The 15,918-nt window shown below is 45.8% G+C and overlaps 1 long non-coding RNA gene across 3 annotated transcripts in view; it reads right to left on the bottom strand.

Annotated features, from left to right (window-relative positions):
* Positions 1 to 2,204: 2,204 nt before the first annotated feature.
* LOC139054227 (uncharacterized) overlaps positions 2,205 to 15,918 on the bottom strand; it is a 29,954-nt gene continuing 16,240 nt past the window's right edge. For 2 of the 3 annotated variants that reach the window (XR_011511079.1, XR_011511080.1), the window contains one exon: positions 2,205 to 3,487. This is a non-coding gene — a long non-coding RNA (uncharacterized lncRNA). The remainder of the gene's footprint in view (positions 3,488 to 15,918) is intronic. The other variant, XR_011511081.1, reaches the window with a different exon arrangement.

The following is a 15,918-nucleotide window of genomic DNA, read 5'->3' as shown; positions in this document are numbered from 1 at the left end:
TTAGATGTATAAGAGAGTGGAATGATCTTCCGCCTATGATTGTATCAAATGTGTCGAATGATGCTTTTTACCGCACTTTGTGTAATTAGTTTCTTTATTGGTCTCAAATATGATGCTTATTTTTATGTATCCCCCTACTCTAATGCCTGCAAAGGCGAAGCAGGTATCAAATAAAAAAAACTATTCACGTTCTAACGGATAATTCAATATACACAGAGTGTCGCAACTATCATGCACCAACATATAAAAATATATAAATGCAACGTAGCTGGACAGAACCAAGGTAATGTTGTTTGCCACCGCTAATGTTGTTTGGCATCGATTCTAGGAACAGTAGAGGAGAGATTTCGGTAGAATTCGCGTAAAGGAATAAGCTGCGAGTAATGAATACCTTCTTCAAGAACCGTAACAAGTGGACCTGGAAAAGCTCTAATGGAGAAACAAGAAATCAAATAGATTTCATGCTCTCTGCCGATCAAAGCATAGTGTAGGATGTAGAAGTGTTAAGTTGGGTAAAGTGCAGTGATCATAGGTTACTGAGGTCTAGGACTGCCCTCAATATGACGAGAGAAAGAGTAAAATTAAGTAAGAAGAACCAAGCCAACCTCTACGCAGTAAAGGTGAAAGCTGACCAATTCAGGCTGTTGCTTGCAAACAAATACGCAGCCTTAGAACAGAGAGATAAAGATTAAATAGAGGTAATAAATAAACCGTAACAAGGCTGATTCCACAAGCAGCAATTGAAGTCGGAGGTAAGGCACCAAGGCAACCAGTCGGTAAGCTCTCCCAAGTAACAAAGGACCTAATAAAGAAACGACAGAGAATGAAAGTGTCCAACGAAAGAGATCAAATGTGTCGTAGTATCAGCCGCTATCTATTACGCGTTCGAAAAGCCGACGTTCGAATCGGTTTCGTCTCACCTCATTGTCCTACGCTGTAAAATAATTTACACCATAAGCAGTGACAAAGGGTGTAAACGTGTCTATAAATCACACCCTAAGGGTGTGAGTTATAGACACACTTACACCCTTTTTCACTTCTAAGGGTGTAAATTTTACAGTGTAGGCCACGCCGATATCGCGGCTTAGGCCAATCCAGGCCAATCACGTGAGGCGAAACCGAACCTCGTCTTTTCGAACGCGTACAAGATAGCGGCCCTGGTCCGTCAAAATATAATACAGGGGTCCTGTAAGGTGAAGCTATCCCTAACTTTTCTGTTTTCTGCAACCAGCCCTGCACAATTAGTCTAAATTTTTTCGGGCCATCGCCACTTCACTTGTCTGCCACGCGACATCAGCAAAACCTCCCAAGCTCCCCATCTAATGTGCCGTATACACCATGATAATGCATGATTATACCGAACAAAAGCAAAATAATTTTATCCGATTCTACCTTTTTTCATTTTCTTTTTTTTTACCATCAGCCCTCGGCAATTGCTCAACAGTTCTCGGGCTGCGGCCATTTCACCTGCCCGTCGCGCCACGTTCCAAAACCGCGAATACTCACCGTGTCAAAGTGCCGTGTACTCATCAAACCTGCAATATAGCAAACAAAACTGCATTTTTTTCGGAATATTCAGAGACTGCCCCTTCCCGAAATAAATAGAAGATGGCTGCCTGCCGATCGCTCTGGCACTGGCTACTCGGAGATGCTATGGAGAATGGATTCATTTGCCTATAATAATAAAAATTTGCGTGACAGTATAACATTGTCGCGCTCTTTTAGCGCGTGCACGACATCGATCTGCCAAACTTTCTTCGCTGAGGATACATTTTACCTGAATTTTTACCCTTCCGTTGCACGCCGCCGCCATTTCCTACCAGAGACCGAATGCTAAGCAATAAGAAGCGGGCCAATCACATATGCTGCCATGCTGTCCTCTACGTTCTCTGCGCTTGCCCGGCCCACCAAACCCCTCTCGTCTTCTGTATGCTCCTCGTTTCTGGTCTGCCAATTAGATAAGAAAAACCTATCAAGTAAGGCAATGCTATTGGCTTTAAAGCCAACAAAAGTGACCTCCCTTAAACAAGGAGAGCGTTGTTGCGTTCTCCAGGGTAGCGCACCGCTGCCGACCAGTTGTTGCGACGCCCGTTTCTCGGACCTCGACCGACGTTACTATTGGGTAGCGTGGCGTTTTCGGCGGGCTGCAGGCGTCCAGTAGACCATGGCGACCAGGCAAGGACGAGACGAGTTCTAGTGCGAAACTTGCACGGTTTATTCAATGGTTGGTGAAAGATGAGAAGAGAATGAAGTGAAAAAGTACATTGCGGGGCCCTTTAAATAGGCTAACAAAAATCATAGGCGGTATCTTGCTTACGTCAACGTCGCGTGACATGCACTGAGTCCCACGGTGCTTGGCGGCGGCACCCACTTTCCCAGGACAATGTTTTCCCCAGCTTGCCTCCGTTGGTGGCAACCCGCGGGTCCTGGGGATCGTAGGCAGCTGATCCCTTCTCTTTCGCGCGTCGCTGGTTCGCGGAAAGGGCGTCTGATTGTGGATGGGCGATTGATCCATTCTCGTGGTTGACGTCTTCACAAGCGTGCCTCCGCTGGCGGCAGCCCGCGGGTCCAGTCTGGTTTGCGGACAGGGTTTTCACGCACACACACACACAGAGGCCTGTGTACACTGCGGGGCGTCCGCCAGACCGGCATCCAATCGAGACAACCATAGCAAATTAGGAATCCATTCTTCGTTTCGCTTAGGCATGCACACACACGAAGTACTGCGGTGAACCTGCCAGACCAGTAACCACTCGAGACAACCACAGCAAATTAGGAATCCACCCTTCGTTTCGATGAAGCATGGTGGCAGAGCATCCTTTTCGCCCGGGGTGTTACACGCCAACCGTAACATCATCTCCGGCGGGGGAGGAAGATCCCGACGCGTAGGGGCCAGCAGCCACTGGGCGAGGGATCGGCGTTTCAGCAGCAGAATTTCCCTCAGGGGTGACGAACCCTTGGTTCGTAGCTGGTAGATTCCTGGGCGTCGTTCATTAGTCCTTGTGGCGCTCCTGTGCATTCAATAGACGAGAGCAAACAAATGAAAGATGATGCATCAAAGTACAGTAATACACAAATCAATATGGTAAAAATAGTCGTACGAGTACCTGGAGGTACGCATTTTTCTTGGTTTCCATACCTTGGCTGTCAAGAAGAGTATTGCACAGGTGAAAGGCACGTGCAGTCATTGACAAGCTGAAATGTATTAACCGCGAGATTGTAGAGGCCTACTTCATGCATGTGAACTCAGGCGCATGCGTCAGCCAGCCTTCTATCACTCTACAGGATAAAGAAGCTGATTTTTTGAAGGGCAAGATAGGCTAACACCCTTGTAAACGTCATTTTACACGTGTTTACATTTTCTGTATATTATAGTCCATTGCTTGAAATCTTTGCTTAGTCCGTTGCGCAGTTGTTAGTCTGGGCTCGTGTTGTGTACTTCCTTTCGTCCTTCGTCCGGGTTGCGCTGCCCACCCACAGGAACATGCTGAAATGTATTACATTATGTAAGGATGACTAGGAATGGGAAAATAAAAGTTGAACATTGACCAGTGCAAAGCACTGACAGTGCAAATTGAACACATGAAAACTTATCCAGAACATAAGAAAGCCGAAATAGAAGTATCAGTGACAAGCAGCTAGCGTGTTAAAAATGGAGAATGCAGCATCACAATATAGCAGTAAAACACAGTACATAAAAAGCAAGCACATAAGAGATGAGACGTCAAAGTACAGTAACACACAATTCAATGCGATAAATATAGTAGTACGAATATCTGGAGGTACGCATATTTCTTGGTTTCGACAATTTGGCTTCAAAAAGAGTACTGCACAGGTGAAAGGCACATGCAATCATCGACGAGTTAAAATGTATCACATTATGTAAGGACGACTAGAAAAAGGAAAATAAAAGTAAACAATAAACATCAAAAGCACATATAAATAAGTGCAAATTGAACACATGAAAAAATTGGAGGACGCTTAAGCTTCGCCTTCAAGAGTGGAACGCGACAGTGTTCCCGTCGACCCGCCAAGGGGTGTAAGACAATGGGCTACAGGGCAGCCATCATTTACGAGGTGCCCCGCATCGGACGCGGTGAGCGTCGAGTCATATGGTCGAGCAACGCGGCGTTCGGCGCAGCAACGAAACGTGCGCCTGAGCAAGCGGAACGAACCGAAGAACTCGGTATCTCGGAGGGGGAAATGATGCACGCCAGCCAAACGTCGTGATCGGCACGGGCAGAGAGATAGATAGCGATCTAAAGAAAGGAAGGACGCTTGATTCTTCAGAGGGAGCAAGGCGAAGCGTTGTCAGGGGAGAGAGAGTCCGGGCGGCGAACCGCCTCGCACCGGTCCTCGCAGCTCCAATGCGCGCGTGGCGCGCCATCTGTCCGGGCAGCGCCGTACATGGAGAGGAGGGGGTCTTCTGTGTTTGCCGCAAGATGGCTCTGCGTGTGCGGAAAGCGCAGAAGAAATGCAGCGGAAACGCACTTCGGTACTCGTGTAATTGCGACTTCTGTAAGTTACATGTTCATAATTACCGATATACACCGCAGTATAACTTTCCACGGCTAGTTTCGAAGGCAACACCGCATTCACTAGAGGCGCATTTGTACCGCTTGGAAGCATCGAACTCGTGGCTGAGTGGTAGCGTCTCCGTCTCACACTCCGGAGACCCTGGTTCGATTCCCACCCAGCACATCTTGGAAGCTGCTTTCTATTTATGAAGTGCCTGCCGTGATTTATCGCTCACGGCCAACGCCGCGGACGCCAACGACACCGGCTTTTCTGCGACACGAGCTCCTTAACGCTATCGCGTTAAAACTTGAAAAAGTATCGGTGACAAGCAGCCAATGCGTTAAAAATGGAGTATGCGGCATCACAATAAAAGACCGAACATAAAAAGCAAATTTATGAGAGGTGAGAGATCAACATACAGTAATATGGAATTGAACACATCGAAAAAAGTTAATAATAGTGCGAGTACCTCGTGCAATGTAGTATGAGCAACTGCTGGCATTTTCTTGGTTTCCGTAACTTGACTATTGAGACGATTATTGCAGGGGTCGACGACACATTAAATATAAAAGTAAAAGTAGATATACAAAAGTAAGAAAACAAACATACTCGGAAAACATGCTGCCTTGATGTGCTGATTTGTAGTATCACTGCGCCTTCATTGTGCAGACAGCACATGGACGAGCAAAATGAACAGATAGCGTAAGCATTGCACCTTTGTTATCTGTTTCTTTTCTTTGCCGATGTGTGATCGGCACTCTGAAGCTGCAGTGAAGAAAAAAATTGAGTTCTGAGGAAAAAATTAATCAGTTCATTCCTTAATGACATTCAGAACCCTGCTGTACATGTCCGTTTGTCTTTCTGTTCTCACTCATTTAATAAGTGGAACAAGTGCCATTGCAAAGTGCTCGATGTAATCTCTCGGCTTTGTTGTTTCAAGAATATTGGTCACATGCTGAAGCTGCTGCGCCAACAAACCATCCGCATTTGCTTTTCCTTCTCTGCTCGTAGGCGTGCCACGGACGACGTTACTGAGTACGCCTGCGCACGAGGTTCAGGCGTTGCCGCTTGCGGCACTGACACCTCTGTCACCACTACATCCTCCTCCTCCTGCCCCTCCAACTCGTGCACCTGCACGTCCTCCTCATGGCCAAAGTGGCACATGTCGTCAAAGAACTCCGCAGCAGAGGGCCCTTCCTCCACGTTGTTCTGACTTGCCGCAACAGCTTCCTGCTGGCTCAGCATTTGGAAGTTCCCTGATGTGCTGATACATTTGAAGAAATGTTCGTTGTAGATACTCTTGGCTGTACATATTTCAAATAAAGCAAAAGGCAATGTGAAAATAAAGTTCATTAACTAAATTGTACAAGTGTTCCTTATCTGAAGTGGCTACCCAAAGATATCAGTAACACATGGAGACACGTAACACTTTAGTGTCATCCTTTACCTTCATTGTAGTTTACATTGTCATTCCATACAGTAGCACATTCGACATTTCAGTCAACACAAGACTCTTTCCTTACTGAAAAAAGTTAATGCTTTACAACTGCGGAAGTACAACTGGTGTTTGTTATCCCTTGAATAAGCCATTTTACACTGGTGGCAAATGCAATGTTACTGTGACCTAAGTCTTCGAATTTTTTGAAGTGTGCAGTAAGCATTTATATGTGAAAATGGTGCACTGAATTATTTTACGTATGCGAAACGAATACTACAGTGCCATTTGATGAAAACATATGCTTTACAAGCTAGCGATAGCGACAGGTCCCATCCATTGAGGTTAATTGATCCATTAACAGTTGATGTTCCAAAATACATGGAATTCATCACTTTCACTTGTCATAAGTGATCTTGAATTCAAGGAAGTTTGTCAGTTTGTAAATACAGCCTATTCATGTATTGCCTACTGCCACAGGGTGTTTAGAACTGAGGCATAACGTCATTAGAAAAAGAAACGTACTATGAATACTCTCTAAAAGATTGGTTGGTGGCATAGAAACATTTGGCTAGGGAAGCGAGTCGAATGCGATTCGCCACACTATGCGTGGAATTCGGGAGATTTCCAAGAGTCTGCACGACTGCCTACAATGTTGCAGCTTTAGCACCAGTGGACTGAATGCGGGCACTCGCTAAAGCTACTGGACTGTGAGTAAGAAGCATCATAAGGAACAATTCATGCTAGAAGTAAAGGCCCAATAGATGGTGTTTTGAGTTTCTTGGCAATCGGTGAAATGCACGGTCCGTAATGCTTATAAAGTACACGCGCGAGCAAAAAAATTGCCTGAGTTTTGCGGACCGAACACTACGTTGATTATCATCCTCGTAATTTTTATGAAATTGTGAATCTCGCACCAACCGCAGTATAATAGGACAGTTTAACATAGCGAGGCGATGCACGAGTTCTCCTTTAAGCGACAAAATAACACTCCATTAAACTTGCGCTCTCGTTTCCATTTTGTCGCGGAGAAACATTAGGAGATCGAAGAAGGGCACGAGCATTCGCGCTCTCTTCCTCGGCTCCCGCTCTGCTCTTTTGGGACGTTGCTTCATTGTAGCAGCGTTGGAATTTGTCGCGAAGCGACTTCCACCGTTTTTGCACGACGGTGGCACCATCTGTGCAAAAGAGTAGTTCTATTTTACGAAAATTTCGCAAGCAACAGCGCAAAATTCAAGCAAGCTTACTTTGCACACCGGGTATAACTATCGCTGCCACTTCCCTCCACAGGGCAGCTTTTATCTGTCGATTTTTGTGGTCCCTGTGTCGGGAGAGCCACAAAGACGGCCGGGCCTCTACAGTGGACATTAGGCGCTCGTTATCAATGTAGATATCTTCTGCTACTGACATTCTTTTGTGGCAAGCGAATCGATTGCGGTGCTACCAAAACTGGCGCTAAAAGTTACAACCCACCCGATGTTTAGGAAGCAGCACCTTGTTATTGGTCCCTGCGGGCAAATGTGGTTCCGGTGTAGCAAATAAAATCTAACAGAAGAAAGCTTTTCTGTGCCCACAGGAACTGCGCATAAATCGACGCAGGTTGGTCCAAGGAACAAGCGGCTATCCAAAATCTTACCGGTGGTTGGATTTTTCGGACTTTCCCGAGACTTTTCCACCGCACGCCACGTTGGCGTGCAGCTACGCCTAACGTGCCAAACCATACGGGGCGGTCGGGCAGGCGGCGAGCCTAGGCCCAACGCGTCGTCGAGCTAGTAAATGGCCTCCAACCCCAATACCTTGGTTGTAGAAGGCATGGAAATCAATCCGGAGGAAGCGGAGTGCTCAGGCTGGATCCAAGTCTTGAGCAGGAAGTAGAAACTTGCAGACCGGTGTGATTCTAACGCGCCCACTTTAGCGAAAGGAAGCGGTAATGGCGGCGCCCGCACTGCCGCTCCACAAAATGTATTGAGACGAATCGTGGAAGCTTGCAGAATCGCGAATCTTCCTGGGGATCCCTTTAAGACCATTATACGGCCTCGTGGAGGGTTGGATCTTAAGAAGACGGACTTGTTATCTCCAAGCGTGCGCTCACAAGGCGGCTTCCCTAACAGCGGAGTGTGCACGTTGTGCACGACACGTTGTGCACGAACCCCTTCCAGAACATTCTCATGGTTGTCACGCCGTTCGAGGCGAACGCGCGCGCCTACGCCAAGGTTCAACAGATCTGTATGGCAAATATCGTCATAGAAGTGGCCGCTACGTGGCTGCGTCGGACGACACATGGAAAGGAGTGATCCGCAGAATCAACCTGGATATCAGTGACGCAGAACTGACGGAGATGATCGTCAACCGCAGAAACCCCGGCGCTCTGGGGGTTCGAAGAATCAAGAAGACACCAACAGTGATCGTGTTGTTCGACGGACACAAGGGGCCCATAAACATCGTGTGTGATGGTGTTCGCTACCCTTGTTCCTTGTATCGCAGGCAAGGAGACGTTTGTTATGCGTGTGGAGAATTGGGCCACAGGGCCGACGTTGGCCCGAAGGGCGAATACTTCCCAGTATTGTATGCCTTTAAGTTCGCCACCCGCAAAGGGAGAGTGCGCGTATGCCTATGTGTAGGCCGTGTTGACAGGAGGCTCTTTTGCCTAACAAGCCTTCTCAGTGAATGCTCGTGCTTTTGGCACTGCTACTCTTTAGCACGCCGAATCATACTGAGCTTTCGCGCACTGATCAAACATTACATTCTCTGATACCTGTCTAATAACTTACTCTGCTTAATGAATTGCATGCTTTGCAGCTATTTGGAACTTATGCGCGTTATTTTTGGATTTATTTATTTTCTTCTACATTCACTAATCGCATAAAACAATTAATTCATAACGGGTTTAGCGCTGGGGCCCTTTTCATTGATCTCGCCAAAGTTTCTGATACACTCAATGACATGATTCTTTTTTATAAACTGGAATCCTTCGGCATATGCGAGTCAGCCCTGGACCTTACATGTAGTTATTTAATTGATCGTTCTCAGGTTGCGAAATTTCAGAATTTCTTCTTTGAGCCTATAACGACTAACCAGGGCATTCCGCAAGGTTTCATTTTGGGCTCAATTTTTTTTTACTGTATAAATGACCTGCCAGCTGCTCTTAATAACGCCAATTCTATTCTCTGTGCCAATGAAACAATGATAATTTGCAATGACAAAAGTACCGTTTACTTGACAAATAAGCTAGATGCAGACAACGAAACTCTTACCTGGTGTGATAATAACGTACTAAATGTGAACCCCACCCCCCCTTTAACAACTTTCGCGCTATTTCAGCCCACCCAAAGAAAAGACACTACTATACCACAGGCTTGTGTTGGCAATCGCTTTATATATTCATCAAATATTGCCACTTTCCCTGGTGGTACACTTTCACCTGAATTAAAGTATCACATACTTGTGAAATCTATTACTAATATAGAAGCTTTCAGCATACGCGTGCTCATCAGAACCAGACAGTTGTTTCAGCATATTCTGGGACCACATTATAATGCCTTCATTTGTTCTCATCTCACATATTGCACATCATCCTGGGGCAGTACTTATATGAAACATTTGACAGCGCTTTTTCATATACAAAATAAGGCTGTTCGATCAATCACGCTTAGCGCACATAGAGTATGTACTATTCCTTTGTAGGGTGATTTGAATTCCATCCGTTTTTGTGTGTTTAGATGTGGAAGAGGCCAGCTTCTTTCTCGTAACCGTCGTATTAAGACCTCACATAACTTATTTTCTCTTTCACAGCTGGTAAACAAGTATTCTACTCCTTTTTCTCATCAAATAAACTTTTGCTGACGAAGGCAATTACTAATTACTGGTATTGACAGCCTCCTAGGCCGTCGTTTCATTTTGGAATTATTTACCTGCAACAATAACGACGGCTACTTCACAATATTGTTTCAACAAAACGCTGAGGGACTTCCTTCTCTGAGCTATCTGTACTTAATTGCCTTTTATTAAGATACCGCTACCATACTTATATACTTTGTTTTTAATTTTCATTTGCACTTAGGATTTGAAAAAATCTTACTGCAATGCAGTCTATTCTTAATTTCCGGGTTAACACCTTTGTATCAGTTGATTGCCCAGAACCTAGCTGCGTAGACACTTAATACAGTGCCAAAGAAAGGTCGGACAGCGTGTAGCAGGTGACTGTCACCAACTGTTGTCAGGGGGCGTAACCTTCACACAATGAATCCCTAAGGTGGTTAGAGTACTCAAAAAAGCCTTGTCATAGCTGAGTTAATTGCTCACATTTGCCACACCTTAGAATTACAGAGGCAAAATCGGGAAGAAAGTGATGCAGCTTACCCTTCTGATGTTGACGCCGCAAGTGCAACTCCTTCTGTAAATGAACAGTTTTTATCTAGGCAGCTTAAAAAGCCACTAGCTGGATAAATGGAAGAGACTGCACCAAATGTACAGGAAAATGGTGAAGGTCCCTTTACGTTTTGTACGATTGTACGAACGAAACAGAAATATCCCGAAAACGCGCCCGTGTACGTTCGGCCGAATCCTTTTCCTAGTCTGGCCACATAGCGCCGGAACTACGTGACACCGATTGACATCGTGATCAGCGAAGAGTCTAAAAAGCGTAGCCGATCAAGCGCACAATATTGAAGCTCCCAGAATCACTTCTGCTTTGAATTTATGCGAACGCAGCGCCGCGGTCGTTTTCATCTACGCATAAGGAAATTGTCTACACAACTGCCCAAGGTATCACAAGCGTAGCGCTAGGGTCTGATTCTCCCTGCAGGTTCTTTCCACTTTCTTGTGCCGGCTTTTCCGTAGGCAGCACTAGGCCACGTCCACGCGCTCATCGGAAGTTTTCTTACGTTCTTTGTTGGCTTCGGCGCTCCGGTACACGGTGTAGTCCTTTACGTAGTTGTCGGCAATAGCGTTGACTAAAGAGCAGCGCAAGAAATACCTTCAAGTCTTTTTAAGACAGTATACCACATAAGTTTGGCTGTATTGTGGCGTCGCGGAAAGGCAAGCATCATGCATTTTGCACTATTTGCAACTGCGACATCAGCATCTCGCACGGCGGTAGTACCGACTTGGCTACGCACGTTTCGTTGAAGAAGCGCGCCAACAGCCTTCAGTGCCAAAAGAACCAGCAACGTCTCCAACAATTTTTCGGGAGACAAGACGACAGCGACGTCATCCGCGCGGTATGCCTGTTCACAGATTTCTTGCTGGAGCACACCATCCCACTGAGAGCCTCTGAACACGTGGGAGCTATGCTGCGGAAAATGTTCCTGAAGTCAGATGTTTTAGGACTAAGACTACAGCAATTGTCGGTGAAATGGCTCGCCACGCACAGGAAATCACGGTGAGCGCCCTGAAAAAAAGAGTGTTTGCGGTTGCCATAGATGGCAGTAACGATAGCCAAGCACAGCTGTACCCGATCGTGGTCACCTATTTCGTAAAAGAATCGGGGTTAATCGAGAGCAAACTGCTTATACTGAGCACCCTGGAGGGCCATTCAACTGGGCGCAACATTGCCAGATTGATTCTAGATACCCTCACTTTGTTGAACATACCGTTATCCAATTGCATATAGCTTTTGGTTCTGACAACGCCAACGTGATGTTGGGGAAGAAATGGCGTAGCGGCAGTGCTGACGGAGGCCCATCAAAATGCTATAAAAATTGGTTGTCCATGCCATTTGATTAACATTGCGGCTGAAAAAGCGGCGTCTTGTCTCCCGTCGAAGGTGGACGAAGTCCTCGTGGATATTTTTTATTTGGAAAAGAGTGCTAAAAAAATTTGCCCTTAGACCGTTCATGAAATGCACAATGTTCAGTTCCGAAAAATCCTGAAGCACACGCCAACTCGATGACTGTCGCTTGGGAAATGCCCGCAAAGGCTACTGGACCAGTGGCACCTCTGTTGAGCTTTTTCCTTCATAAGGTGAAGCCACAAGCCCGCAGTTTCTGTCTTACTATCAAATTCCGAAGACACCAGTGGCGTCAGCGGCAACTGCACAACCGCAGCCCATCCTGTGCAAACAAAAGAGAAAAACGTCAGCAGAGAGTACACCAGTGACAGTGAAAACGGCTAAGGGCGCTGATGTGGAAGACAAGACTCGGGGAGCACCATGCATAACACGTGAGGAACGGCTGTTACAGCGTGTTCCTGAGCTCTGATGTCAACAAAGCTTGCTGTCTTTTTTAAAGGCCATTATCCCTGCCTTTGAGACATTGAACTGCCGCCTGCAAGCGCAAGCTCCTCAAATACACTTGCTGCAATCGCTACTTTTTGGGCTTTTTGAGGATCTCCTTTCAAGGTTCGTGAGGCCTGGCCTGCTAAAGGAGCACAATGACCTGCTTACGATTGACTACCAGAGTCGAGATGCGCAGGAGGATGACCGAGACATTGTGGTCGGACAAGAAGCTAAACACATTGTTGAAAAACTCAAGCCACGTGAACAAGAACAATTTTTTAGGTTGTTCGGAAATACGTCACTGCCTGTGATTACATTCGGCTCAAATTTCCTTTGGCTCACAGTGCCCTGATTAATTCACAAGTTACTGATATCAAATCCATTGACACCATGTCATTTCGTAACGTGCTCTTCCTTGTGGAGAGATTTCCGGCCTTGTTACCACTTGAGACGCTAGAGACTATAAAGATGAAGCTCTCAACTTTCTGGAAATGGAATTTGTGAAGTTGCAGGCTTTTGTCATTCCTCCAGATGTGCTGCAAGAGGAACGGCCTGATGCCCAGTGGAACGCCATCTCCCAGCTCAGAGGCGCAGACGGGCTTTTGAAATTTGGGCCTATCTCAGCGGTTATGCTCGGAATCCTCTCTATACCGCACAGCTACGCTGAATGCGAGAGGCAGTTCAGCACTGTAAAAAAATCGTACCCAGTTCCGAGCATCTATGTCTGACACAATCCTCAGACACATTCTTTTGGCGAAGTGTCGCAGCGGCGAACATTGTTACGCACGACAGTACTCCAAGGACTTCTTGAATAGGGCGGCGTCAGCCAGGTCGAAGATGTAGTGATAGTGACCAGTTGTGTAGGTTGTTGGTCGTTTCGAAACAAAAACTATACAATTCCTGCTCCGTTCCAACTAAATAAAAAATTCAGACATGGAAAAATGCGTGTGAAATGGTGTGATTCCGAGCACCCCCCCCTCCCCCCCAACTCCAGGCAGATCTCGCTAAAGTCTTCTCTGCGAACTTGGCAGGTATGCGTGTCTGGCTTGCGCCCGTGGACGAGCTTCTCGTCTGAGGATTACGTGACCAAGGTGAGCGGGACCACGCGTTTATCAAGGCTGTGATTGCTTGTATGCAACCAGCTGCTTTCTTGCTTGTAGTGGCTAGAAGCCAGGTGACAGTTGTGACTATCAAATTTTGTTAGGATTTCTACAAACATATGCAGAGGCCTCGCAAAAAGCTCGTTACGGAGAAGTCATCGCGGGAAGCAAGGAGGACACATCTGCTTAATTGATCCCTTGTGCGCTGTGCCGGAGTGTTTGGGAGACAATGCGTGTGCGGCCTCCGCCACCCAGCCATGTCGAGAAGAGCCACAACGCTTGGCAGTTGCAAAACATGATGACTTAGCTCTGCATAGTGAATCTACTAGTGCCTCGCATGAAATCGCACATTTTGCGAGTCATGATGCCGATTCCATACAATCGTCAAATAGTTCGTCAGGTGATTCAGATGATTTCACTGGAGCCTCACGTCAAAACTCGCATTTTTCTTCTTGCCCGTTGTTTCATCAGATGAAGTACCACCGCAGAAAGCAAGCTTTCGAGAGGATCTGCGTCAATGGGCAGATGAGAATAACATCAAACGAAAGAAGCATTAAACCAGCTATTGAAGCTGCATAAACGTTACAGCATCTTTGAGCAACTTGACCTCCCTGATGATGCGCGTGCACTTCACAAAACGCCGCGACTAGAAAACGCCGAGTACTCCGTGGTGGCCCTGTCTACGGGCGAATGTTGTCATTTTGGTCTCACTGCCGGGCTTAAGCATTCGTTGAAATTCGTGAAAGACCCTCCACGTATTGTTTCACTCATTGTCAATGTAGATGGTCTGCCCCTTGCAAAAAGCTCAAGAATGCAACTTTGGCCTATACATTGTAGAGTTAGTAACTGTCGTGAGGGCTTTGAGCCATTTGTTATTGGGGCTTATGCGGGGTCTTCAAAGCCGCATTCATCCGATGACTTTTTGAAAGCTTTCGTTGATCAGTTATAGTATTTGCTTGCGAATGGGCTTGTTGTCAACGGCAAGCCAATTGAAGTTTGTCTGAAGGCTCTTGTTTGTGATGCGCAAGCACGGTCTTTCGTAATGATGACCAAAGGCCACAGTGGCTACGCTACAATGGCTGTCCCAAGTGCTGCATTGAGGGTACAGCTGTGATTTGCATTCCATTGAGGACGTAGCTTTAGCCTTGCAAGCGCTCCGTTGGTGCATGAGGCTAATTTTTTCTCAACCCTCTGATGTTACAATGCACCACCTCCTTTCTTTCATCTGCATCAAATATTTGCATACCATCCATGAAGAACTGCTCGTTCGAAGAGAAAAGCAGGCTGCTAGCTGCATTCGTAGCTAGCCTGTCCTTAACACTGCTCATGTGCCATTATCAATATGATTTTAAAATTTACAAAGCGCATTTCCAAACAGTAAAATTAAAATGACGGGCGAATGGGCGTGTTGGTAATAATCCATAACGAAGGCGGCAGCGCACGGTTGAAACGCAAAAAAAGGACGCTATGGGACGAAGCGTTTCGTCCGTCTCGTTCTTCCCCTGTGCTTCGGCAGTGCAGTGCCAACTTCAAAGTAAAATAGATGCAAAGCTTGAAATGCTTTCTGATAATTTCACATTGAATGCCTAGTCAGCCCATTTTCAACAATTGTGAATTGCATTCAACAATTGCGAGTTTCGCATGTACATCGAAACTTTGCTAGTTGCCCCTCTGGCATTTATTCACTTGCCAGAAACATTTATCATGGAGTATAGCATGAATATAATTGTGACATTCATGCAATTGTAGCAGATTGCTACAAAGGAAATTCATCCTGCAGCACTGAACTGCGGAATTGTAACTTTGAAGTTCAGTATAAATACTGGAGCTTTTGTAAATTTATTTTATGTAGGAGTATACTGCGCTCCACGGCCAGTGTATGGTGGTGATTAATGCTAATAGGAATCATTACGTGATGGACTACATGTATTGCTTTCTAGGAATAACCTTGACTGAAGCAACAAGTCTGCCCACATTTGGTCAGGGAGACAAAGGCACAGCAGGTATTCTCACACATACCTCACACAGCCGTCTCATTACAAAATTACGATTTACGTGCGTATTTATTATTTTTTGTGTGTAACGAATTTAGCAACTTTCTGTGGTTCCAACCTATAGGTTAGAACCACAGATAGCTGTAAAGCTTCTTAAGAGCCATGCATAAATGAATTCTCAAGCATTGTAGAAGTGGGTGAAGCAAAATATGTTAACCTCTATAATTCAGTTTTATAATTGAACTAGTAAACCTTTGCTATCGGTAATTTTCTTTGCTCTGCTAGGCTCTTCGTTACTATCTGTTGCACATCAGAATTTCCAACAAGTGGAGCGGCTCTTGCGGCTCACTGCTCTCTTCTTTGACACTGCAGGGACCCAGTTGTCAGAGACAAACTCGCCACAAGGCATGTCTGATAACCACTCTGTTGATGCAGGTATGTGCCAGATAAAGGAGGTCAAAGTCAAATAACTCATTAGCCATTTACTGCAAACTACTAATGAATTGAAATTCCGCTTTGCAGGTGAGCAGATAGAGCAAGAATGGCCACAAAACACACCTCATCATTGTTGTGTTGAGAAAAGTACGCACCTTTTAAAGAAATGAATGCAGTTTTCAGTAAAATGGTTTGCTTAAAATGTTCTTGAATCCTACTAAG

The sequence above is a fragment of the Dermacentor albipictus genome, chromosome 1 (genome assembly GCF_038994185.2).
Source record: "Dermacentor albipictus isolate Rhodes 1998 colony chromosome 1, USDA_Dalb.pri_finalv2, whole genome shotgun sequence".
Classification (NCBI taxonomy): domain Eukaryota; kingdom Metazoa; phylum Arthropoda; class Arachnida; order Ixodida; family Ixodidae; genus Dermacentor; species Dermacentor albipictus.
This window is presented reverse-complemented; position numbering and strand designations above follow the sequence as displayed.